This window comes from Balaenoptera physalus, assembly GCF_965194825.1.
Source record: "Balaenoptera physalus genome assembly, chromosome: 4".
Lineage (NCBI taxonomy): Eukaryota > Metazoa > Chordata > Mammalia > Artiodactyla > Balaenopteridae > Balaenoptera > Balaenoptera physalus.
This window is the reverse complement of record NC_138891.1, coordinates 106,816,516-106,843,864: the sequence shown is the minus strand read 5'-3', so window position 1 is coordinate 106,843,864 and position 27,349 is coordinate 106,816,516. Positions and strand designations below refer to the sequence as shown.

General features: G+C 34.3%; 1 long non-coding RNA gene across 1 annotated transcript in view; it reads left to right on the top strand.

The window, feature by feature from the left end:
• The first annotated feature begins 16 nt into the window (after positions 1-16).
• Positions 17-27,349, top strand: part of LOC309660158 — a 29,515-nt gene continuing 2,182 nt past the window's right edge. Inside the window, exon 1 of the long non-coding RNA XR_014263218.1 lies at positions 17-27,349. This is a non-coding gene — a long non-coding RNA (uncharacterized lncRNA).

The window sequence follows — 27,349 nt, the reverse complement described above, 5'->3', positions numbered from 1 at the left end:
TTCTAAAAAAAAAAAATACTTCTTCTGTCTTATTTTAATTTATTTTGAGGAAGATGGGGCATTCCACATCTGTTGTCTCAGTAGACATTTTCACATTTTCATACCCAGCTACCACTCTGGAAAAAGTAAGAGTTTCTGGTTGTGCCAGTAATTCAGATTTTCAAAAGATCACAAAACTGGCATAACTTCACAAAGAAATCATATATCTTTACCTGATACACCATACAAATACATGGAAATACTGGTATTTTCATTGATTGTGGAAATAGATTTTGATTTGTGACTCATCTATTCTTTCATATGTTCACATATGCTGAAACAATATACATAGTGAGCTGAGTGGAAAATAAAACAATTTAACATTGCAAATAAGTGCCAAATAAATGGCTTTTGCTGAAAAAAATAAGTGAATTTCCAGACTAGGTATTTCTGCAGCATAAGTGGGGTCTTGGGAAAAACCCAGCTAAGGTTGTATTATTGCTCTTTCACCTCTTATTCCTTCTCATTACAAAATGGATGTGAATTGCTAGTGCAAACACATACTTGAAGTTCCAATTTTATATCATGATATACTGTGCAAAATTTGTGACGAAACGATTTTTACATAAAAGAATGAATGGGAAAATTAGACACAAGATTCAACTTGTTTATGCCTCAGGCTTAGTTTGATGACTGAAACATGTGTGAGGACTCAAGAGCCTTGTAAACGTGGTCACCTCCACCTCATAAACGCCAACTACTTGTCCTCCAAGAAAAATGTATCCTAATGATCCTCGTTGTTAACCATTTAACATATTGATGGTTAAAACATTAATGTAGTAAAATATTAGTGCTAAAGTTAAGAAAAGGACCCTGTAATAGAGAGATTTCCTTTCTTTCTCTTTTTTTTTTTTTTTCTATTTAAGATATATTGGGCTTTTTCTTTAAAAGTAAAACAGTTCAGCATGCCTTCCCTTTGCCTATGATTTCACTTTAATAAGTGAGTACTATTACTTCCTAGAGAAATCTCACTTCTCAGAACAGTACATGACCATTACAGACCTCAAGGTGTAAGATTTACAATCACTTCTGGACAAAAGTGTAATAAAATATTAATGAATGTTATCTTCCTAATTAAAATGTATAAGCATAACAATATGTTATATTAAGATTATTCAGATATTAAATTATATATATTTTTTTAGCTTTCCCATTTTTATTTCTACTATGAGGCACTGACATTTAGTTTTTTGGGGGTTTTTTTTGCTAATGAGGATGTCAATTGTGATGATTGATGAATGTACCACATAAATATGATGACCATGTTATCTGAATTTCTCAATTTTTTCCATATTCTTTGGAGATATAACTATTGTTGAATAACCACATACCTATTGTTAACTTAATGTTTAGTATATACATATTCAATCATAAATAACACTGAACATACATATATATATAATACCTGCCATCAATTACTGACTATATCTTAAGGATAGATTACCAGAAGAAGAATTATTGAATTAAAGCATGTTAATAATGTCCCCAAAAGTTGTACCAATTGCCCTGCATCAGCTAACTTCCCCATAATCCTCATCACAAGGCACCCTCACTTCTTAAAGATATTAATTTTAAAATGGATTGGGAAAAATGGTAATACATTTTGTTTACAACATTGTTCAAAGAAAAACCTAAATCTTTGTCACTTAAAAACAAAAAATGACAACAAAACCCAGAAATACTTCTAACTACTTTAATTTCTTTAAATAAATGATTTCTTGAATTTCTTTAATTTAAATAAATCTTAATTTCCATTTTAATATTTCTTAAAAAAGGAAAGATCCCAAGATAATTAATCAGTAAACACTGTGCCACAGGTTGATAAAAGTTAATGATTACACAGCTTAAGGAGGTATAGAATTATAATTTTTAAAAATATCTTATTTTTTGTATCTGTAAGTTGATGTCTGTTTTGTTATATTCGTTCATTTGTTTTATTTTTAGATTCCATATATAAGTGAAAATATACAGTGTTTGTCTTTCTCTGTCTGACTTATTTCTCTAAGCATAGTATCCTCCAGGTCCATCCATGTTGCTGCAAACAGCAAAATGTCATTCTTTTTTTTACAGATAAGTAATATTCCATTATGTTATATATAATCTATAGAATGTATATATATTATATATATACATAAACATCCCATCATATTATATATATAATATACATCTTCTATATCCTTTAATTTCTTGATGGACACTTAAGTTGCTTCCATATTTTGGCTTTTGCAAATAATGCTGCTATGAATATTGGGGTGCATATATCTTTTCAAATTGGTGTTTTTGTTTTCTTCAGATGGACACTGGAAACTAACATAGTGTTGTGAGTCAACTGTACTTCAATTAAAAAAATAAATTTGTGGTTTACCTATTCCTTTATGTATTCAGTTATAACGTATCAAGTAATTTCTCTGCCCCTAAAAGAGACCTTATGTGCGATGGCTTCTATGGCTTACATCAGAGGAATCTGTATATCTCTAAGAGTAAAAGTAAAAGAATGGTAAACTTACTTAAATGCAACATCTGCATCTACTCATATACGCAAGTTGTAAAATTTGCAAAAAGTTAGAACTTAAAGGAACTGATGGATCCTTATCATCTTGTAATTTACTTCTATATAAAAGAAAAGTGGGGTCTTGGGAAGTGAAACAACACATGCAAGTTTACACTGCATGTTGCAGAAAGCTGGGCGAGAACCATGATGCCCTGACTTCTGATCTGATGTCCTTTGTGTTTCTGGGCTACTAGCACAGCAGCAAGGAGCCCAATTTTTCTGTGGGTAAATTAAGATATTTGGGTATAATGAAACATCCCTTTATATGACATATAAAAGGATGTCTATATAATTTGCCCTGAGACCACGGCTTTGTAGGTATTCTTACACTGTGCTTATTTCACCAATAGATGGCACACTTACCTGCTTATAGCTTTATGATTTAACAGTCTGGTTACCTACAGAAAGGCTCCATTTATTAGGACTTTAAGAATATGCTATTCTTTTTAAACAAGCTGTGCTTTATAAAAGAACTATGTAATTTTCTTCACTGGTCATTTTAAAAAAAATCAATCACCTGTCAATGATTATAGCAATATGTCATAAGTCAAATCAATACTTCCTTCTGAATATGCTCTAGTCAAGTTTTCTATATTCCTTTAGAGAGAGGATGCTGTATAATGCCATATACAATCTAGTACTGTATATTTGAATCTTCACAGTGTAATTTTTCATATCACTCCTAGCTTTACCTCTGGACTACCTTCACGCTATTCTGCTATATATTTTTAGACCAAAGGATAAACTGTTAATTGATTAGAATTTACCCATTTAAGATGTGTTCTAATCGGCTTTCTCAGCTTTCCTAAAATAATTAAATCAACTCTATTGTATGCCTATTTCTTAACTTACTGTCCATTTAAAAAATTTTCTATTTAGGAGAGCTTTATATTCTAGACTGAAATTATTTTAATTTTTAAAACTCTACTGCCTTAGCTTTTATTATAAATTTCGAAAACAAAATTTCCAAATAACATGCAAATCTTAGATTATTTCTGAAAAATACTCTAACCTTTTGTTAAATAGAACAAAGCAATTGGAATGATCGCTAAATGTACATATGTGCCAGTAATTCTCAGGTTTGATCAGAAGCATTCTTTCAGGTGTTCTGATATCCCCAAAAAAAGTCACTCCATGTTATTAGCTCATCTGTACTGTAGTGGTGGGATAAAGAGAAAATTTACTTATCTCTAAAAACTAAGTCATTAGCCTGCAGTTTCTGGAAAGACAGAAAAAGACAGTGCTTAATTAAGATGTAAAGAGTCTCTCAGCCTTTAGCATTTTGAGTGAAAATGCACAGCAGCTCTCCACATTCACAACCAACTTTAGTTTGTTGGTTCACTGGTTTCTCCTATGCTACTGTAATTATCATTCTTGGGAATTCAATGTTGATTCATCCAAAATCTTTGATCTCTTCAACTTCTAGGATTATTCCCTCCTTGATCTTGTTTTCATCTCTATCAATCCCACCTCAAACACCTGCATTTTAAATTCCCCCTTTCACAATCACATTCTTTCTTGTTGCACTCCAGCTAAATTTCAACCTTTCCTAGACCTCTAATACTTGACTCTACTTTTTTACTCTTAAAATCCATCCTTTTCTTTACCTTCCTCCACATCCTTGTTCTCACTGCTCTCTTTACCCAACTGAAATTCTTTAGATTCCTCGGATAACTGTGCAGCACTATGACCCATGTCTAGCTAATGCCCTTGGCCTCCTTTTCTTCTGACTTACTTGCTGGCAAACCCCCAACCATGGTTAAATCCATCTATTCACCGACCACTGGTCTCCTCAGCAGCTGTGTATGGCTGGAGAAAAAAAATCCCTCCACTCTGTGGACTGATCTCACTTTAAATTTTTGTTTATGGATCTCAAATGGGCACTCAGCTCACATTATAATTCCACTACTCTTCTCCAAGCTCTTAAGTTCCAATTTCACACCTTTTCTTCTCTCTCCAAACACTTACACCACTCTCTCTCACTCTACACTGAAGACATCACAGCAAATGTCATTGAAAATAATTTGTTACCATAAGAATAGATCTTATCTTCCTCATTCATCTGTGTCTATCCTGAGATAGTCTCTTTCCTCTAGTTACAAAGAAAGCAATGTGATGTCCACTGTTATCTAAGACCAGTTTCTTCATAGTCTGAAGATCCCCATTCACTCCCATTCATTTAATGGCTTTGCTTTTCAGTATTGCATGCACAATTAGCCCCCTTCTCTCTGCATCCTCAAGTTTATCTCACTTCTAAATTATTTCCAACAGCAAAACAAACATTAGCAATGAAGCCTTACTATCACTCTATCTTAAAAAAAAGAAAAAAGACTTCACATTTCCCACCAGCCATATTTTCTTTGCTATTTTAATGTTAAAATATCTCAGAAATCTTTTTCATACTTATTGAAGCTTCTCTCCTACCTATAGTCCTCTCCTCAACCCATCCCAAATGGGTTTCAATCCCCTTCCATTTCACTGAAATTGTTCTTTAAAATGTCTCTAGTGATCTCCATGTTGTAATATGTCATCTTAATAAACCCTTTACACAGTTGTCTGCTCCCTCCCACTTGATAGACCATTTTTCTAAACTCCTGTGACACCATATTCTGATTATCCTTTTAATTTACTGGCTACTTCTTCTCAAGTACCTTTGCTGGGTTTTATTTTATTTTTTTTTTAATTTTTTAACATCTTTATTGGAATATAATTGCTTTACAATGGTGTGTTAGTTTCTGCTTTATAACAAAGTGAATCAGCTATACATATACATATATCCCCATATCTCCTCCCTCTTGTGTCTCCCTCCCTCCCTCCCTATCCCACCCCTCTAGGTGGTCACAAAGCACTGAGCTGATCTCCCTGCGCTATGCGGCTGCTTTCCACTAGCTATTTTACATCTGCTAGTATATATAAGTCCATGCCACTCTCTCACTTCGTCCCAGCTTACCCTGCCCCCTCCCCGTGTCCTCAAGTCTATTCTCTACGTCTGCGGCTTTACTCCTGTCCTGCCCCTAGGTTCTTCAGAACCATTTTTTTTTTTTTTTTTAGGTTCCATATATATATGTTAGCATACGGTATTTGTTTTTCTCTAATGCTGGATTTCTCCAGGCTTCTATTAAGCCCTTATTTTTTTCTTTTCAATCTTCAATTCTCCTTGTACCATCTTATTTAGACCTATGTCTTCAAATAAGCTTGCATCTTATCTCTATCTCAACTTATGCTTTGACCTCATATTTGTACGTCCTACTATCTATTTCATGTCGTGGCATGTGTATTTAATATACAAACTTCAAAAACACAAACAATTTTTAGTCATCTTCCCTCTACAAGACAAAGAAAATTCTCTCCCGATGTCACCTTTGAAGGTCTCACCCTTGTTTCTTCCGTTTTCCTCACACTTTCCATCCAGCACATCATTTCCCTTAACATTACCTTCAACATACACATTGAATCTTTTCAGTCTCCAACATCTTTACAGCTAAAACGCTAATACAAATTATCCTTGCTCACCTGGTTTAAAGAGGGAAACAAACTTTTAAAAGTTTAAAACGTATCATTTTGTTCCCTCCCTTAAAACCTCTCCAGATTTCCCCACTGGAAGAAAGTGAAGTAAAAGACCTACAAAACCTACATCCTGCTTACCTCTCCAATTTCAAACACTTCTCCCCTGTTTTCATTGTGCTTAAGCCACAGTGGTCTTTCTAATTTCACTTGTATATGCCCAAATCAGCCCTATATTAGAACTTCTACATTCTTTCTGGAAGACTTTTCTTCAATATTTTAAATGTCTTCTCACCATATAGGTTTAGCTTAAATGTCTTCAGAGTTCTTCACAATTATGATATTCAAATTACCTTCCATGAAGTTTCTATTTCTGCCTCAAATATATTTCTTCATATGCTTATTGACTGCCTCCTCAGTGCAGTGTAAGCTTTCTGAGGAAAGGAACTTAGTCTCCCTTATTCACCAATACATCCAGAATGCCTGGATCCATCCCGTGCATATGATAGGCCCTCAAAAAATATAGGTGAAAATTCAAAAGTAACTTTTGAACATGAATGTTCCAACATGTAAATTATTTTTATTAATATTCTTAATGGCAGATACTTGGTTTAATGGAAATCACATTTCTCTTGAACTTTTTTAGATATGGTATTAGTTTTCTAGGCCCGCCATGACAAAGTACCTCAGACAGGGAGGTTTAAACAATAGAAATTATTTTCTCACAGTTCTAGAAGCTAACAGTCTATTATCAAGTGTCAACAGGTCTGGTCTCTTCTGAGGCCTCTCTCCTGGGCTTGTCCATGGTCATCTTCCCTTTGTGCATTCACATAGTCTTCCCTCTGTACACATCTGTGTCTGACTTTCATATTTTTATAAGGATACTAGTCACATTAGATTAGGGTCCACCCAAATGACCTCATTTTAACTTAATTAACTCTTTAAAGATTCCATCTCCAAATAGAGTCACATTCTGAGGCACTGAGGGATAGGACTTCAATATCTAAATTTGGTGGTGGGAGCGGGGACACAATTCAACCCCATAACAAACAGATACTTACTGAGGAAAAGTCAGATCTGCATCCTAATCTAGTTTCTCCAACTTTTCAGACCTGTAGAAGTTATTTAACCACAATCAATCTGTTTTTTCAACACTGAGATGGTAATAATAATAAAACCGAATAAAACCACCTTAAAGGATTTTTGTGAGCATTAAAGGAAAAAACTGAAGAAATCCTAATATGTGCTTGTCACACACATGATAGGTGATCATTTTACATTATAAATTAGTACTGTTCCCTTGTCTTTTTAATTTTTCTTTCTATTGTGGTGTCTGTGTCTGTGTGTGTGTGAGAGAGAGAGGAAGAGTTCCCTTTTCCTTTCCATTCTGTCTCCAATAATTTACATTTAAACTCTCTCCAGATGAAGAATGAAGGTAGAGTAAGTCATTAATTATAGAGAGCATTTGCTTAATGTGCAACCACTCTGTCGTGACCACCAGGAATCCTACTCACAAGCCTTAAAATCCCTCTAGGCCACAATGTCCTCTGATGACAAGTATAGCTTATGCCTGTTTGAGTTTGGCAGTCACATTGGAGTAACAGGGAATTGTCATTGAGTACATCCTGTGTTTTCTTCAATCGGAGGGCTGTTAGAAATATACAAAGTATGGTCTCCAACCCTAAGGAGTAAATAATCCAGTTCAGGGATTGGGGGTTTTTCTGTAAATGGCCAGAGAGTAACTATTTGAGACTTTATGGGCCATACGGTTCCTGTCGCAACTCCTCAACTCTGCAGTTGTGGTATAAAAGCAGTCATCAGCAATATATACAGTAAATGAGGGTGGCTGTGTTCAAATGCACATTTATGTATGGAGACTAAAATTTGTATTGCATATAATTTTTATGTGCTGTGATATATGATTCTTCTTTTGGTTGTTTTCAATGACTTCAGATTCATTTTTAGCTTGTGGGACCGCCAAAGACAGATAGCAGGTCCCATTTGGCCTGCCATCCATAGTTTGTCAACCCCTGACCTAGTTTAACAAATGAGAAAATACTTAAGAAATATTTGGGACTAACACATGAAATTGAGTGGTATGTTTTGTGGCATAGTCTTTATGTGATTTCAGTGACCTAGGGCTATAAATATGAGTATGAATATTAATTTTCTTATAAGAGTGCCAAAACGAGGTATGATAGATCCTTCTACCCCCACCCCTTAGAGGATAACTATGTAATTAGTTATGACTATCGTCTAGATTTTTACTCCTGTGTTCATATCAGGCCAGTCTCTCACTCTCAGCTTGGATAACTGGGTTTACTGCACGCTATGGGAACCTGGAAAATGGCAATTCTCAGAGTCAATTCCTTTCTGGCAATCATTCAAGAATCCCAAGTGTAAGCCATTTCTTGTCCCATGGGGGAGCAACCGAGTATCCAAATGTAGAGAGCAAGAGGAGTGGGTGAAGTACAGTTCTCACTGCTGAAGAAATAAATCTCCAAACCCAGGGTTCATCTGATAGTTGAGTTGCCAGTGAATCTCTACGGGTAACTAAAGTTGTGGAAGGCGTCCCTACCATTCTGAGATACCATCCTACTTTCATGCATCTGGCTTGTGAAGACTTCACGATGCTGGGGTTGAGGCATACAGTATCATAAGAAGTAGAATAGATGTTTAGACAAATGAACACCCTCATGAGGTCATGAAAGGAAGCAATTAAATCAGATTGGGATGATTTCAAGTGGAAAGGGTACCTGGGTAAAAGGAATGTCCAAGTAGGTGGATTTTTGAAATAATTTAGAGAGTTCACATATCTGTCCTATCTTAGAACCCAAAGATGCTTAAAAATAAGTTGGCAGGGTAAAATTTTTAATGGAATATAGCATCTATTCATAATCATGAATTAAAGGTTACTCATTACAGCATGAAAAGTCCTCTATTTGATGATATTATCAATTTTAAATTTCTAAAAGCTAAGAAACATTAATTCCTTCTCTAGACTGGGAAGTCTCTCAGTTTTCCATCTCCTATGAAATGAACGTCTGCTCAGTTCACTGTCCTAACTTATAATGCTATACAAAGGTTGCATCCAATCTGTAATCTTTAACTGTAGACTACAATTCTAGAGTTTAAAAATCAGTTCAGTAAATAAATGACTGTTTGAAATTGTACATATGCCATAGGAATATTTACTGAACTGTGAGTGGGTAAACTCTTAAATTCATGTTTATCCTCACATGCCACGTAATAAATAATGTCATTTAATGTTTTTTTTAACAAATTTCTGTACTTTTAAAAAATGATGTTATATTTATTTGTGAAAAGTAACTCAAATCCTTTCTGGAAGCAAGAGGTATACAATATAATTGAGAACATAAATTTAATTTTGTACTTCTCTGCCATTGATCTATAATACTAGATAGAATATAAGGGAAAAGACACATATCTCATAACAATAGTAATGTGATTCTAACAAAAACCAGAGTCAAAATGCACAAGAATTTCCTGTTTAACAAGTTTGGAAGCAAAAACCTTTTTCCGCCCAAATGTCTTGTATTTGAAAATAATTTTTATTTTACTTTCATTCCCCTAATGTAACTGCCTTTGCACACAGCAGAATGGCTAATGCCATCACTCGTTTTACATTTGTTTTGCTTCCTGCTGTTGAATGAACAATCAGTGTTTACAGATTAGCAGCAGTTGTAGTCTTCTGACTTTTACTCCTTTCAAACTGGAGAATGAGAAGCATTTTATATTTGTTGCTCTGGCATTTTTGGAGTAGCAGGACTTTCACAGTGCAAACCACTGTTATTCATACTGTCATAATTCCTTTGCAGTTAAGTCATTACTAGCAATCATAGCAGGCTTATAGTACAGTACCTTATTTGGGAATGTCATGTGAGATGCCCAGAGCAATACAAAAAATAAAGGCCAACTTGTCTGGCTGCAGAGGGATTTATTGCTAGCCCCCCAGCAGAGGGATCTTTCGGAAAGTATTATGTGCTTCTGTGTTCATATGACCCTGAAATGGAGCAGGTGCCCTGAGCCTCCAAGAAAAGATGCTATGAAAATCCAACCACATGGTATTTCTTCTAGAATTTATGAAAATTGCAGTTGTATTTCCTGTACACACAAGGCCTTAGCAGAAATTACTTTGATAATTAAAGTATTAACTAAAGTGAGCACAGATAAGCACAACCAAGAAGACACTATGGACACTTAGCTAAGCTCACTTCCCTACTTCATTTTCTGCTTAGAAGCAAACTGGAAAGACAAGTTCAGTCTCTTGCCTGTAGACCTGTCTCTCGAGTGCCTGCAATTTGCTGTGAGATACTTTATTTTGAAACAGTTCTTCCAGAGTAAAAGGGGAATGAGGGCCTTAATTTATCAACCCGAAGGGTCTCAGGAATTTAATTTATGCTACCCTAGGGCCATTTAATACTTGGTCCTGCCCCAGGCCTCAGCCCCATCTCAAGAAAGGATTTGGATTTTTTAAAGAAGAGGTTCCATATAAAGAAAAAGACAACAAATGTGGAAGTTCTAGAACTATTTCTGGAACCATCTAGTTAATCGTGTCACTTGTCTTTTTCTCTGTGTGCATGTGAGTGTGTGTGTGTGTTTGTGATTTCCTGTTTTAATTAAAATGAACATAATAATACTCTAAGTGTGTGCTAAGAGAATAAATTATTAATTATAACTAACATTTGTATAGCATCTAATTGCTTACAAATCTAACATCAGTACATTTCACCTCACCCCTACATGATGAGATATGATAAGAATGGATATAAATGAGAAGAAAAAGCATGAGAGAGATTGAGTTATTTGGTTAAGTTCACAGAAATCTATAAAAGCATCATAACTAGGTATTCTTATTAAATAGTCACTACTCTTCAAAATAATTACCATATACAATTTTTAAGTTATTTCAAAAGGAAAAAGACTTGTCTAAGTGCAAAATAATGTTTTCAGAGTTCTCTTAGTTGTAAGAATTGGCAAAGATTTTGGAGAGCATCTGCAAACCTCTGGCTATACAGACCAAACCCTAGAATTCTGCAGACTTTTCACAGTATGAAGGGCAACTGGCTATTTCCACACCCTGTGGTGGATGCCAGATTTTTGACCTCAGATTATTTTCAAATTTTTGAATGAACTGAATAGACATGAAAGTAGAGACCCAACAAATAATGCTGACAAAAATTGGAACAAGGATGCCAATCACAATCAATTATAATTGCAGTCTAATACACTCTAATCTTGAGCTGCATTTCTCTTTGTGGGAGGCATCCCCTAAACCCGTGAATATGTTGCTTTACAGAATAAAAGAGACTCAGTGGATGCTATTAAGGTTAAAGACCTTGACATGGGAGCGTCACCCTGCATTATCCTGGTTGGCCCAACCTAGTCATGAGTTCTCAAAAGCAGAGGACCTTTCCACACTGGATCAGATAGACAGAGATGCAACAACTAAAGGGTCAGAGAGATGTGATGTTCCTGGCTCTTAAGATGAAGGAAGGGGGCCATAAGCCAAGGAACGCAGGCAGGCTATAGGAGCTGGAAAAAAGGAAGTACATGGATTCTGCCCTAGAGCCTCTAGAAAGAACACAGCCCTGCCCACACCTTGATTTTAGCACAGTGAGACCTTTGTCGAACTTCTGAATGACCAAACTGAAAGAAAATAAATGTGAGTTGTTTTGAGCCACTAAATTTGTGGTAATTGGTTATGGCGGCAATAAAAACAACAAGAACACTAGTATATACTCTCTCTTTTCTGAAACCTCTGAATTTACTGTTGAAACTGTAATGTTCAAAGTTCCATCTTACTATTTTGAGTGGAATCCAGATATTGCATCAGAAAAATAATATGGGAGGTATTATTATAATGACATGTAGGAAAAAATCACAATAAGGTTATAAATAATTACCATTGATTCACTCTGAGTTTATTCTTTTAATTGCTCATTTTGACTAAAATTTTTGTACTATCCTACACTGAAGTCATGCTTTCATGGGCAATTTTTACATTGTGTCTTTCTGAGAACTGAAAAATTTGATTAAATGAATGTTTTATTCATCTGATGACTAACAGTGGTTTGACTATTATTTTTTTCTGTTCATCAAATTGGATGAATAAGCAATGATTTTGACATCATACACACTGTCTCCATAAAAGCACCAAGATTGATCATCTCTCATGGTAACACGATATAAAGATATGTGGCGTAGCATGGCTCGCTACTTGGTCAGTGTTTTTAAGTTAAATCTGCCTTCTCTAATATAATGGGCTGCTGTTTTTAAATTCTAGAAAAGCAGTGCCTCTCATGTGAGGATTTTGATGAATAAGGTTTACCTGTCATCTGGCTTTTCTGTCTGAATTTTTGATGGATTATAATTACATAACACTTGAGAAAGATATTGAAAATCGTCAATGAAATGGGAGGCCACAGTTACATTTATAGTTAATGTTGTGTATCGCATTTATGGAGGATTTTCTATCTTCACATATGCTTGACTTGGCTGGCTCACAGGTTATATATAGTTCTTGATTCATTTCAATCCTGCTGTGAGACTATAATGAAGTGAACTTAAATATTTCACATGCCACATTTTCAGCAATATATACAAACATGTAAAAGGGTTTGTTCCAGGACACTGAAATACCACTCAAATTCCTCTTATTTACTCCTTACACTGATGAAATTCAAAAACATGTGGAACCATCAACTGCTCCTGGCAAATTTATATGGATTTAGAAAACCATCATTTAATAAATTATTTTATTTTATTTTTTTTAACTAGAAATACTATGGTATGGCCTATAGCCTCAATTTAAAGGGAGTTTAGTTATTCCATTGGCATACTTGCCATTTGTGTTGCAAAAACACAATTTTTTTTTCAGTTCACCTAAAGTGCTCATACTTTGTGGAATTATTTCATGGTAAGTAAATTCACAGGCCACTTGTTTATAAATGAGGATGTCAGTGAATTCATGCACACTGAGAAATGTGCTGTTTTCCAGTCTGCAATAATGCAATTAACTAGTTGGGGGGTTCTCATCTCCAAAGGATGGAATGCTTGGAAGGGGAAGCTAATGAACATGGGAAGGCTGTTTTAGTGAACACAGCTGAGTCTTTTTCACTGACAAGTCCCCTTGAGGTTTTTCTTGTTTAATCTCCCACATGGAGAAACTCACAGTGCAAAGATATTGAACCCAGAGTATCTAGGAAGGGCTGAGTAAACAACATTGGCATTAAATATTTGTTGTGGCTGCCTTTTCAAATAATCAAGTTAATAATCCATTCAGAGTTAGTCAAGAGTTGAATGAGAATGAACTATTAAAAGAGCTTGACATTGAAACTGATTTAAATGACTTCTAATGGCTAATTCACTGAGCAAAGCAAGGATTTAGTATGCTTTTCAAAGACCTTTTTCTCAGAGGAAGATTTAAGATCCAGACTTGTGATCATGATGATGATATGAGTAATTAGAAACATTTATGTTTGTATGTTGAATTGTCCAGGATCACACATCAGTTAGTCTAAATCCGTGTCTATTGCTCTCAACTATTTGTAAAACAAAGTTGAATGTTTTACCTTAACATTTAGTATCAGTACATTTGATAGTTTGGCATTCCGTCTCCTCCACAAGAGTACCCTAAAGGTAGATCAAAAAATACTTTCTTGAACAACAGTGTGTAAATTTAACTCAGGTTATTTTTTCCATCTTCTATATTCCAAGAACATGTATCTACCTTGCTACACTAACTTAAATGTAATGTATTACAATCAATTAGTTTACAGCTTCTCTCATATTAGTTTTTTAAAATTTTCTTCTTGCAGACACAAGATTGCAAAGAAAGTTAAACGAGTTTTCTCAGTTTATTGTTTGTTTATGCCCCCTTTTTGATTATAAAATTCTCCTGCTCCTATTGCTTTCAAAGACATTGATAGGCTAAATTTCATCTCCACAGTCCTACTTTTATTCATAAAGCACATCCCCAATGGCCACACAACTATTTTCAAGCTTTTGTTTTTCTGTAGTTGAATTCCCGAAATAAATATTCTGAAAACATAAAATTGCAATATTAAACCACACATACATATGCTATCTTCTGCCTGTACCCACAGTGAGCATTCCTTTCACTGGCCTCACTGGAATCCCTAAGTGGAATTTGTAAATTGGTTTAGTTCTACCAGTAGAACTAATTTTTGCCACTCTCAGTGATAGCTAACCAGCATTACTGTGCTCTTACAATACGTCATATTACGGACGAAGAACTTCACATGTATTTGTTTATTTTATAGGTGAGGATTAAAAGGTTTAGAGATGTTAAGTGTTGTGCCCAAGCTAGTACACAGCAGGGTCTACTTGGAACTCAGGGGCCACATCCCGGTTTGAGGCTCTAACATTTACTCTACCATCACCCACAGACGACCCTGCAAGGAGTACAAAGAGGATATTATAAATCAGCTCAGTTAATTATGGCAACGGCCTCCTAAAAATCTCTAGGAATGTGCCTTTACTTTTCTATAACCTAATCTCAATAGTACATCCCTAGAGCTCATTTTTGAGACATAAATCTGATAGTGTTAGTCATCTGTTCCAAACCATCCAGTGGCTCACTCAGGGATGGCCTGTCCACGGACACCGATTTTCAAAGTCCTCTGCAATCTGGCCCCTCTACCACTCTGACCTCACATCCTATTAGACTTCACTCTTTTGTTCATTACACTCCCGCCATGCTGGCCTTCATGCTGTTCCTTAAACACAACAAGCATTGTCCTGCCTTTCCACTGGCTGTCCATTCTGCCTGGAATGCTCTTTCCCCAGACACTGGTATGGTGAATAACCTCATCTCTTTTTCCACATCTCTGTTCAAATATTACCTTCTCCATATGCTAAATAATCCTATTTAAACTTGCCACCTTCCCCACTGCAGCCCTTCGCACTCCCAATACCCTCTTTTCCCTATTCTTTTTAATTCATAGCACTTTTCACTATACACTTTTAAAAAAATATTTACTTTTTATAGTCCATCTTGCTCTACTAGATTGTAAGTTCCATAAGGGCAGCTTTCTATTTTGTGTTTTGGAGGGCAATCTGCTTTGTTTACTTATGTAGACAAAATTCCCAAGGCACATGATAGGCATTCAATAAATGTTCGTTGAAGGAATAAATGAAAAATGATCTCTGCCTCTTCATGGAATATATTTTCTGATTTTCCATAATGCAGTCAAAAGTTTTGCAACAGTCATTTATACTATGTTTTCTAATGTCTTCATAAAGAGATGTTCACACAGATTCATTTTTTATCATCATCTCACATTTAAGAATCATGTAGATACAGTGATGTTCTAATTTCCTTTTCCATGTTTAAAATAAGAATGACAATCAAAATTTCTGCATTAACCTTCTGTGAGCCGGGATCTTGTGAATTTTGCCTTGCTTTAAAAAATCTTTTTTGGTCAAACGTGATTTATATAAGGGGGATTTTAAAAGAATGTATAAATTGAAACAACATTATGGAAAGCAAACTTGGCTGCACTATTATTCCACAGTCACAGACTGAACCTAACCACAGTCTGTTGCTCACATAAGTATACATGACAACTTCAAGAATTCTGCCAGAAATGTTGAAAGAATTCTGCAAAAAATTCATATATACTCTAAAGACTTGTATAAGGAGAGTGTAGGATCGACCTGTACTTATCACAAATACATGTGATAATGTATTTGTGATAAGTACATGATTACAAAGCTTCTATTTTGTAATGATAGTTACTATTTTTCATATGAATTGTAGGATTTCAGTGTGAGGCTATCTGAGACCATGTAGGGTTAATTACACCAAAAACAGGGCATTCTCCTCTAAATCGTATCTAATACTCACTGCTAGTAAATCATTTGAGATCATACTGTCATGTAGGAGAATCACTTTTCATTCTTGGTACTGTTAATATCAATATCGTTAAATATTTTCTCTGAGATGGATTCATTCATATTTTTTAAAGATTACTTTTATTCCATAGTATTGCATTTCTTATTTCATAATGATAACAGACATCTTTTACTTTGTCATCCAGCTTCTGAACCATTTTTAGGATTAGGATAGTCGCTCCTCACAACAGAATTTAATGATGTCAAAAAAGGTTATCCCAGATTCTCTTGCAAGTGAAGATACAGGCACTTGATGTAAATTTTGCCAATCAAATGCCTCCATCCCAGATTCTGAACTTGAAACAATAACAACAAGATTCAGGGGTCACACAGAATCCTGCTTGAGGATGAGAAGCAGAGGCAGTAGTGGCAGCAGGTACATTCAGTTTCCAAAGGCAGTAGTAATAACAGGCCAAACACCAGAGTCTGGAGTAGGTGAGGCAGTCAGTGTGAGTGACAGTGTCCAGAGCAAGTGGCAGTCACTTGTGTCATTCCAATCTCTGAATGATGGATGGATAACCTTCAGCCTTGTTCTCTGGGCTCCCCAGAGATTTTTGGAACCACTCATGTCCTCTCAATAAATTCTTTCTGTTTTTTAGTTTAAATCAACTAGATCAGTTTCTGTTTCTTGCTTCTAAAAATCTAGTTTTCTATGCTAATAAATTTGTATTATAAGTATAATCATTAACATTTAGCAGTGATTGATTCATATTTCATATTCTAAACTAAAATGTTTAGAAGCTATATTTATGCTGCCCCCCCAAGATTACAAACATATTCTAGTCATCACTTTCAATTTTATTATTTAATATTTTGACATAACCTAGTCAAATTAGCTGCTAGTAAAAACAATGTACAAAGAATGTAATGTGTGATTATCAGTCTTAATGTGGTCACCAATACAATTATGGAGCAAGCACAGTCTTCATACAAAATTTTATAAACACACAAATCTATTGGGGAATTAGAATTTCTCAAAGTGTGATCACTCTTTATGATGTAGACAACTAGATACTACTATCTTCAAATATCAAGTCTTTGAAATTTTGGAGAGTGTACTCAACTAGGACTCATGAAATGCAATTTTTAATATTATCACTATTATCACTACTATAAATCAAACATCCTTCTTTTGAGGAAAGGTCTTAGAATTCTTACTCTATAAAATTTCCATAAAATGGCCATCAACAAATTGCTCTTGATTACAGTGTTGAAGGAATTACCCATTTAAAGTAATAATATATGAAGTACTGTAAAATGTTAATATTTGTTCATCTACTTTGTTGGAGGCTACTGAATGTAGAGATTCATAAATTTTCTTTGTAATATTTCATGTTAAAATTTAAAAAATATTTTAAAATAATTTGATTCAAGAGAATGAATCATTTTCTTCCATTCCTCTTTATTTATTCATCTGTAGACAGACACCTAATGTTGTTTCCATAGCTTGGCTGTTATTAATAATGATGTAGTGAATATCAGGATGCAGATCCTGATTTTATTTCCTTTGGATAAATATCCAGAAGTGAAATTGCTAGATCACATGACAGTTCTATTTTTAATTTTTCGAAGAACCTCCATAGTTTTCCATAGTAGCTGCAACAATTTACATTCCCACCAAAGGTGCATAAAGGTTCTTTCTTCTTTACACTTTTACCAACAATTATTATCTCTTGTCTTTTTGGTGATATCCATTCTAACAGATTTGAAGTGATATTTCATTGTGGATTAGATTTGTTTTTCCCTGATGATTGGTGATGTTGAGTATCTTTTCACGAGCCCATTGGCCATTTGTATGTCTTCTTCGGAAAAATGTTTAGTTCCTCTATTTCTTTTGGTTTTTGTTTCCAACTTTATTGAGATATAATAGACATATAACATTGTATAAGTTTAAGATGTACAACATGTTGATTTGATACATTTATATATTGCAGGAAGATTATCACCATCACATAATTACCATGCCATCATATAATTATTAATACCATTTCTTTTTTTGTGGTGAAAGCATTTAAGGTCTCCTCTCCCAGCAACATTCAAGTCTATAAAACAGTATTATTAGCTATAATCATCATACTGTATATTAGATACCCAGAATTTGTTAATCTTTTTTTATTGGGGTATAGTTGTTTTACAGTGTTGTGTTAGTTTCTACTGTACAGCGAAGCGGAGTTCCCTGTGCTATACAGCGGGTTCTTATTAGTTATCTATTTTATACATATTAGTGCATATATGTCAATCCCAGTCTCCCAATTTCCTCTATTTTTTATTTGGATTGTTTGTTTGTTTGTTTTTGCTATTGAGTCATATGTGTCCCTTATATATATTTTGGGTATTAACCTCTTATCAGATATACAATTTGCAAATATTTTCTTCCATTTCATAGGTTGCCTTATTAATTAAGTCCAATTAAAAGATATTCAACTCTTTAAAAATGCTTAAGGTAATACTTTCTTTTGATCAGATTAGTTAACTGTTAAAACAAATCAGTTTTGAGAATAAAGTAAATAATGGTCACCTATTTCACATTTGATTTACATTGAATATTTCCATAGAACAGGTCTATATATGTCCATTTTGCTGCCAGCTGCCCAACAGTCCACAAATACAGGCCAAATCACCAATGTAGAACAAGGATATTTCACAGTCAAATAATTTGTACTGCCTCTCTATGTTCTTATTTTTAAAATTCTTTAAATTATTTGACAATTTCTGATTAACATGTTCTGTATTGTGATCACTAACAGAAAGTTTATCCTAAAACTCAGAAAGTCAGTAAACTTTGTGGCTTGAGTTTCCTCATAGGCAAAATGATGAAGTTAGATTCATGGATCTTTAGGTTTCCTTCCAGGTCCAGAACTTTACAAATTATCTGTAGAATTACTTTATGCTTCTCTTCTTTCCACCCCAAATTAAATTAATCCTATACATAGTGGAATGTTAAATATTATAAATTATTAGATAGGTAATATTAGCATAACAATAATTTAGTTATAAAATAAGCTAAACATTTTCTAATTTGTGTCTATTATTTACATATAAAATTCATATGTTATTATAATGTAGCTACTTGAGATACTGCAAAAGTATTCTTCAAGGAAATTAAACGTGGTTAAAAGGATTAATGAATCAATTTATATTCCTTTAAAAGTAATATGCATGTGCTTCTGTCATCTGTCACCAAAAACTAGTGCTCAGTATTCTTATCATAAAGATATGATTTATGTATTTTGTAATTTTAGTTTTAGTGCAGTGAACAAAATTGTCAAATCAACTTTTCAGGATGACTATAATAAAATGTATATGTTTGCCATCTTGATTCAAATGCTTTGTATATACTTGCTCATTTAGGAATAACAATTTGTGAAACACTGCTAAAATAAGAAAATACAATAAATAGTTTCCCTATATATAGAGTGAATCACTGAATTTCAAATAGGAATTTGATCTTGGAAATTTGGCAAATTCATTTGTATTTTTTTTCTTACCTTGCTTTCCTGACTAATTCAATACTAATTTCCACCCCCTCCCCAAGAAAGCATTTAAACAACAAAGAATAATCTAAGTAATATAATCTAGAACTTGAGTGCTGAGAAATTTTTGTTGCTTACACATTGTTCTTCATTTTCTGCTGTCAGTGCCATTCAAGGTCTTTAAAAACTTCACATCTGGGTGAACACATTATTGATTGACTCAGTTTATGAGAATGACCCATATATACATTGAAAGGCCAAATTTAGCCTGAAATAATGAAATCAGCTTATAGCAAGGTCATCACAAAGTTGTTAAGTGATTAGATGTATTTTTGCATTAGTGTTAGCGTAACATAGTCCAAAAATATCTTCTATCTTAAGACTATTTTCCAAACCAGTTAAACATTGTGATTTATGACCTGATGATTGTGGGCTTTCAACATTAAATACTGTATTGGGGGTAGGGTCAGTTCACTGTGTCTTCATACACCCGTTCCCTGGGTCAGTTTGAAAAGACTCTTGGGACAGATCTTGAAAATGCAGCATCACGGAGAATGTTAGTTATGCAGGGTATTCACAAATGTATGCAGTGCCACTCACTGACATCTACAAAGGGTCCATTTTATAAATTGTCAAAGGAGCCATTGTGACAGAGTGACACCAGAGAAAAGCTGTCAATTCTATTATTAAATTGACATTCCGCACATGCTGCTTTCAGATGGGGACCCTTAATGAACTTAGTCTCCCTCTTTTCTGCCCTGCACTATTTAATGTCTTCTTTCTTATATGCTCTTCAAATAGACATCAGTTGATGTTAAAGCAGTAGATGGGTGAGCCCTCCAAGAGGCCGTCCTTCTGGTACATTGATGAAACACCTGGGAGAGAATATTCACGGCATCTCTGTGCTCAAGCATACTATAATGATTGCTACAGAAACAATGACATCTCCCAGGGTATTGTCAATCAAGTGTTTGAATATAAAAACAAGAACCAAAAAAAAAAAAAATGTGTTTTAAGCAAACAGTACTGTAATCCTATTTGTGAAAAGGAAGAACAAAGCTTTGTCTTAATCTGTAGAGCACAACACCCAGCTTTTAGCTGTTTTTGACAATGAAAAGCCAAGAGTACATGCTTAACCAAAACTGAGGGTTTGACACAAGCCGGTTGTTAATTCTCTTGGGATCTGCATTGTTCTCCTAGCCACTGGAGTCGTGTGTGCTAAACAGGCATCCAGTGAAGAGAGTGCCTACCATCCTTGTTCATTTGTTTAATGTCATTCTCATTGTTATACATCCCCCAAGCCTGGATTTCCCAGGTAGCCAATCTTGCTATCCTGCCTGCTGTGAGTCCTCTGTGAAGATGACAGGCACAAAGGGATGGCTGACTTTGTTCTCAGGGGTGTCTTGTTGTGGATATCCTGTGATTGACAGCTGTTGAGAAGCAGGACAAGGAGATTTTTTACATCTGTTTACTGCCTTGAAGTTTCTCCATTCCTTCCCACATTGACTATTGTCATTCGTGGAAGAGCTAGAATTTCTACCCTTCCAATGCAGATGCCACAGAGCCATGAAGCTATAGGGCTACGAAGTGATTATTATATGAGAAATAAGAAGTGGATCAGGGTCACTGCAGAGTGGAAGGCTGTGATAGTCTGGCTATTAGAATACAAACATTCCTACATTCTTGACAAGATATTTCATCTTAAGTTATTTTTTGTATGAAGCAGAAAGCTTAAATACTGTATAGTTTCAATATGTTACCAATAGACTGAGGCCTAATTTAAGTTTTTTAAAAATTGGTCCCAACTGCTTTGCTTTAAACTTTTTGTTTTATTACAGCTAATATTTCTTATTTCTTAATATGGCTAAAAAACTGAGTGGAATTAACATTTCTCTAGCAGTAAACTGATAGATTCACTTTTAGTTTTACATTTTCAAATAGTTATTGTTTTTCTTTTTTTACCTGTTTGCTGCATAATTGCTGTGATTCAGAATTCCATAATTTATTGCTTGACTATCTTCTATGCTTCACTCCAAATCTGATAGCGTAATAAAATCTGAGGCTTATGTAAAACATTAGCACAGAAAACGTATTACAGAACTTTTCTGAATGAAGAAACAAAATTGACGGAATTCCCATGCCCATTATGTTGTCTAAAACTTTCTGAAAAATGTTTGACTGTGGCATATAATTTACTCAACATAAGTGGTTTCTATAGAGCTATTGAAAAGCCTTTCTGTCACTTACTGGCTTTAGGATGATGAGACTTTTAAGCCCTTTGATCCAGAGCTTGTGTTTCACAGTCAAGACTAAAAGCCAAGACTAAAGCACAACTGAACTTCCCAACTTTAAAAAAAGGACTGAGTTATGTATAGCCTGAGGGGAAAAAATATCAATGTGTCTTGAGATGCAGAAATATGTGCTAAATGAATATAAAACCTTGAAATATACAAGTCAGCTAAAAAAAATCAAGAGTTTCAAATTTAGTACATCTACCTATGTTTTTTCTTCCTAATTACCTTTATATATAATATATTTAATTAACTATATAATTACATGTTACATATTTATATACATATATTATTCATATAAAGCAAAATATTTTCTTTTGTGTTATTTTACAATAAATTTATATAAAACACCTTATTCTGCTTCAGGTTAAGAAAAACTTTGAATACTTTTGTAAGGGAGAAAAAAATTCTTTTTTCTACTACCCTCCTAGGTTTCCTGGCTGGGACCCTGTAAAACAGATTGTCAAAAGACAGATTAATAAGAGAAAAGCATGCACATTTATTTAATAGAAGTTTTATGAGACATGGGAGCCTTCATGAGGAAAGGAAGACTTGAAGAAAAGGTTAAGCCTGAACATTTTTATATTAGGTTTGATGAAGAGTGAAAAGTCATGGAAAAACATCAGAAGACAAAAGGGTATGAGCTCAGGGTAGTAAACTGGGGGAAACAGTAATGACTGTGCCTTCAGATTCCTCTCGGCACCCCACCATCTTGGAAGATAAGGATGTTCCTTTCTTCCACGTATAGGGAGGGCAGCTCTCACACAAGGGTCTTATGTCCTTTTTCAGGGAAAAACAGGAAGGTCAGAGAGTGCTTCCTGCACCTGCCATTTCTCAAATTCCTTCAGCTTAAAGTAGTCAATATGCCAAGGTGCCATATTTTGAGGTAGTGTGTTCTGAACCCCATCACTTTCAATATAATAGTTTGAAGTATTTTGAATTTTTACAAAACAACTTTGATGTTCTCTTCCCTTCCTTTTCACCTCTTAATTGCACATGACTTGAAACAAAATACGATTGACATTAAGAAATACAGTAATTAACATATATATATGGAATCTAAAAAAAAAAAAAAATGGTTCTCATGAACCGAGGGGCAGGACAGGAATAAAGACGCAGATGTAGAGAATGGACTTGAGGAGATGGGGAGGCGGAAGGGTAAGCTGGGATGAAGTGAGAGAGTAGCGTTGTCATACAGACAGTACCAAATGTAAAATAGACAGCTAGTGGGAAGCAGCTGCATAGCATAGGGAGATCAGCTCAATGCTTTGTGACCACCTAGAGTGGTGGGATAGGGAGGGTGGGAGGCAGATGCCAGAGGGCGGGGATATGGGGATATATGTGTACATATAGCTGATTCATTTTGTTATACAGCAGAAACTAGCACAACATTGTAAAGCAATGATACTCCAATAAAGATGTTAATAAAAAAAACAGAAATACAGCAAGAAATTCAAGAGTGTGGAGTGTCATCTTATAAGTATAATAATCTATGAAAAATCATCAGTAAGAATCTTATGTTTTTGTCCAAATAAAACAAGAATCATCTCTAATGCTATACCAGCTGTAAATTTTATGATTCCGTCATTATAAACTCAAGGGACTTATTACTTGAATAAGGAATCCAACATTGTTCATTTTAGAGAAAACACATCCATGCAGGGAAAACATAAGTTGAATACAATTATAAAATTACATGTCATAAACTATTCTTTGTATTCTATACATATTGAATATATATAAATATTAATATAAATATATAATATGTATTTTATTTTAAATTTGACATTCAAATTATATTATAATTAAATTATAATTTCCAACATTTTGAATGCAAATTTTTTATTCAATTATCTGTTTACTCAGCAAAAATATAATGACATGGTGGTGTTATACTACTGGGGATATAGCAAAAAGACAGCATCCCTGCCCTTATGGAGCTTACACTGCAGTACAAGGAAATAATAATTAACAAATAAATAAGTTGTATGATTATTTGATAATAAGTAAAATAAAGCATAAAAAGGAGGCAATAACTTTAAATAGAGTGATAAGGGAAGCCTTCTCTGAGAAGATAACATTAAAAAAAAAATTTAAATGAACAGAATTAAATGAGACTGAGCCATGTAGATAGAAAGGGTATCCAGCAAAGGGAAGAGGAAGTAACAGTCCCTGAGGCTAGAGGATATCTGGCTTATTTCCAGAAGAGTGAGGGTATAGCTGAAATAACATAAGGAAGATAAGAGGAGTAAAGACTAAGGTCAGAGATACAAAGGAGGTAAGGTTATATAAGGGTCTGTGGAATATTCTGTAGACTTTAAACATTACTCTCAATGATATGGAGAGCCATTGGAGAGTTTTGAACAGAGAAATGAAATGATCTACTATGTGTTTTTAAACCATCAATTTGTGGTGAATAAACTGGAGCATTAACACAAAGCCTGAAGGAGGGAGACAAGTTAGACTTTTGCAATATTTTAGGCTGAGATAGTGGTGGCTTGAATGTCATGGTAGAGGAAATGGTGAGAAACAATTCAATTCTGGATATTTTTTATCAAATCTATGGCTGAGAAGATTTGCTGATAGACTGTATGTGGGGTGTGAGGAACCAAGTATTTCCCCCAAGATACTTTAGCTGAGCCAGTAGAAGGATGGAGTTGCCATTAACTGAAACTGGACAGTTGTGTGAGGAGCAGGTTGGATGGGTAAGATGAGGAAATTGATTTAGGACATGGTATGTTAGACATGCCCACTAAGTGGTTAGAGATATAATATAAACAAGCTATAAGGCTGGACTTCATGGGAAAGGGCTGGGCTAAGTGAACAAAATTGTGAGTTTATATATCATATAAACTATATAGTTGACATATAAAGTCAGAGACTAAATGAAATCACCCGGAGAATGAGTATGTATAGTATGTGTGTGTATATGTATGTGTGTACATGGCATGTATAAATACAATAAAAATAAATATATGTATGTATATAATTGATTTATATTTATATACATGTATAAATTATTATAAATGAGTGTAGTGTATATATGTGTGTGTATACACACACATACACACACACATATAGAAGAGAAATCCAAGGACTGAGCCCTGGGTTATTCCAAAGTTTAGAAGCCAAGTGATGAGGAATCAGCCAACAAGACTCAAAAGACATAGACAGTGAAGTAAAAGGAAAATCATAAGAATAGGTGCCCCAGTAATCAAGCCAAAACAGTGTTTCAACAAGGTAGAATTAATCAACCATGTCAAATGACTCATAGGTCAAGGATGAAGATGACTAAGAATTTAAATTACATTTAGCAACAAGAAGATGATTAAAGATCTTGACAAGAGTGCAATTCCATATGCATTTTGAGGGGAGAGTTATAATTAGAGTGCTTTCAAAGGCAATGGGGAAAATATCATTGGCATAGTTTGGGATTTTTCCATTAAACAGTCATAGCAAGTAGGATAGCAAGACTAAAGAGTCAACACAATGTTTACACTAAAATCTAGTGATGAATTCATTGGGAGGAAATAAAAGAAGAAAAAAAAAAGTATCCATGTTATCACAACCCAGAAATAACTAGTGCACAATATGTTTATTGTGACTCTCCTTTCAAAGTAAATAAACTCATCGACATGGAATTTTATCATTTCATTTTTTTAATTTAACCTTTAAATAAAATGGGATTTATTCTGAATAGGATTGCTATAGAAATACCATAATCATTGGGATAATACAGTATATTAAGTAAATATGCTGATTACAAAACACTGCAATCCTTATTTAGCAAACTAAAGATATGTAAACCAAAATGTATAGTAAACTAAATAGTAAGCTAAAATAATAGTAATACACTAAAAATACAGATAGATGGATATATAGATGGGGCTGGTGATACAGAAAGGAATCTTATTAACAATTATCTCAGGATGATAGGATAGTGAAGAAATTTGTTTTGATCTTGTTTACTTTTCTACATTTTCCAAATTTTCTATAATAAATTTTTCAATTTTCCAATTAAAAAAAGAAAAATTTCAGAGTATTCCCATTGCTCTAAAATAAACTATGTTTCTTTTCTCATGAGACCTACCTCTCCAGGCTTATTTCACACAACTCTGCCTTCCTGGCCTTCTAACCCTGTCTGTGCTCCAGCATTAATGGACTATGTTTAACCTCCTGAACAAAGTATTCTGTTGCATGTCTCTGTGCCATTGCAGGTATTAGTTTCTCTACCCAAAATGTCCTTCTCTCCCTCTTTTACCTGGTGAAACCACCTAGTGAGCCACCTTTGAAGATTCTCCTCGAATATTTCTTCCTCTAAGAAACATTACAAGACAGAACTCTGACAGTGTTTTTTAATCTATCTTCTTTGAGTCTATTGTTTCTTAATGTTCCAGAATTTACAACAACTTATTTCTAATCACCTTATCCTAACTACACATGCCAATCAAATTGAGAACATGATAAAAAGGGGAAAGTCCTCTTTACTAAGTTCACTGAAGACAGTTGTAAGTGGTATCTGTCACTAACCTTTATTTCCTTCTCCTGAACTCTTCACCTTGAAATGCATATGGCTGGGCAACACATGGAGACTTTTATAAAACTGTGATTTGAATCTACTTGGTGTCTTTCAAAAGAATTAAGAAGCTAACACTTAAGATAAAAACGCTCTTTACAAATTGTCATGTACTATGGAGGTTCTGTTTCCTGACCAACTCTCATATCAGAAGCAAGATGTGATTCACAAAGGTCCATCTTCACTAACCTTGTTATATCAAAAGTGGGATTTTACTTTCCATTGGCTTATTAACACTCAGGACCTCTCATAAGAAGTATTTAATTATTATTAGTTCACTTTTTAAAACTTGGTTACAAAGTCAATATTTAGGTACATATTCTAAGAAAACACTCTTCAGTTCAATTCTGACTCATTCAAGTTTAAGAGGTTGTTTTGCTTGTTTTCTTATCATAGTACTTGCCCTGCAGTAACAAAGAATGAGGTAGATAAAGACAAAGAAAAGGAAAATAAAAACTTTCATCTTGCTCTATTTTCTCATGACTCAAGGCCAGAGGAGCATAAACAAAATACAAAAGAGATGACGCATATATGCATATATACTTACATGGCAGCAGTTATTTTGCATTTTGATAATTTAGTTCCATGCTTTTCTCCACTGTTGACTTGAACTGCTTGAGATAGGAACTGGGTCTTACTAATATCTGTATTAGTAATACCTAGAAAACTACTATAATGAGAGAAGTGCTTAATATTTTTAATAAAGAAATGAATGGATGAATATTGGAATATCTAAGGCATAGCTCTATCTTTAAGAAGCTTACATACATGAGACCTAAAACAAATGTACTCTAAGGTAAAGTAAAACAACTATAAGGCCAAGAAAGAAATGATTAATAGCTACAGGTAAAAGTCCAGATTTATCTCACAAATTACTTTTACTCTGTATTAGTCTAGTATTAGAAGAGAGACATTTTGATCTAAACCAAATGTCTATTATCCTGTTATTAAGTGCCAATACAAGAACATACATGAG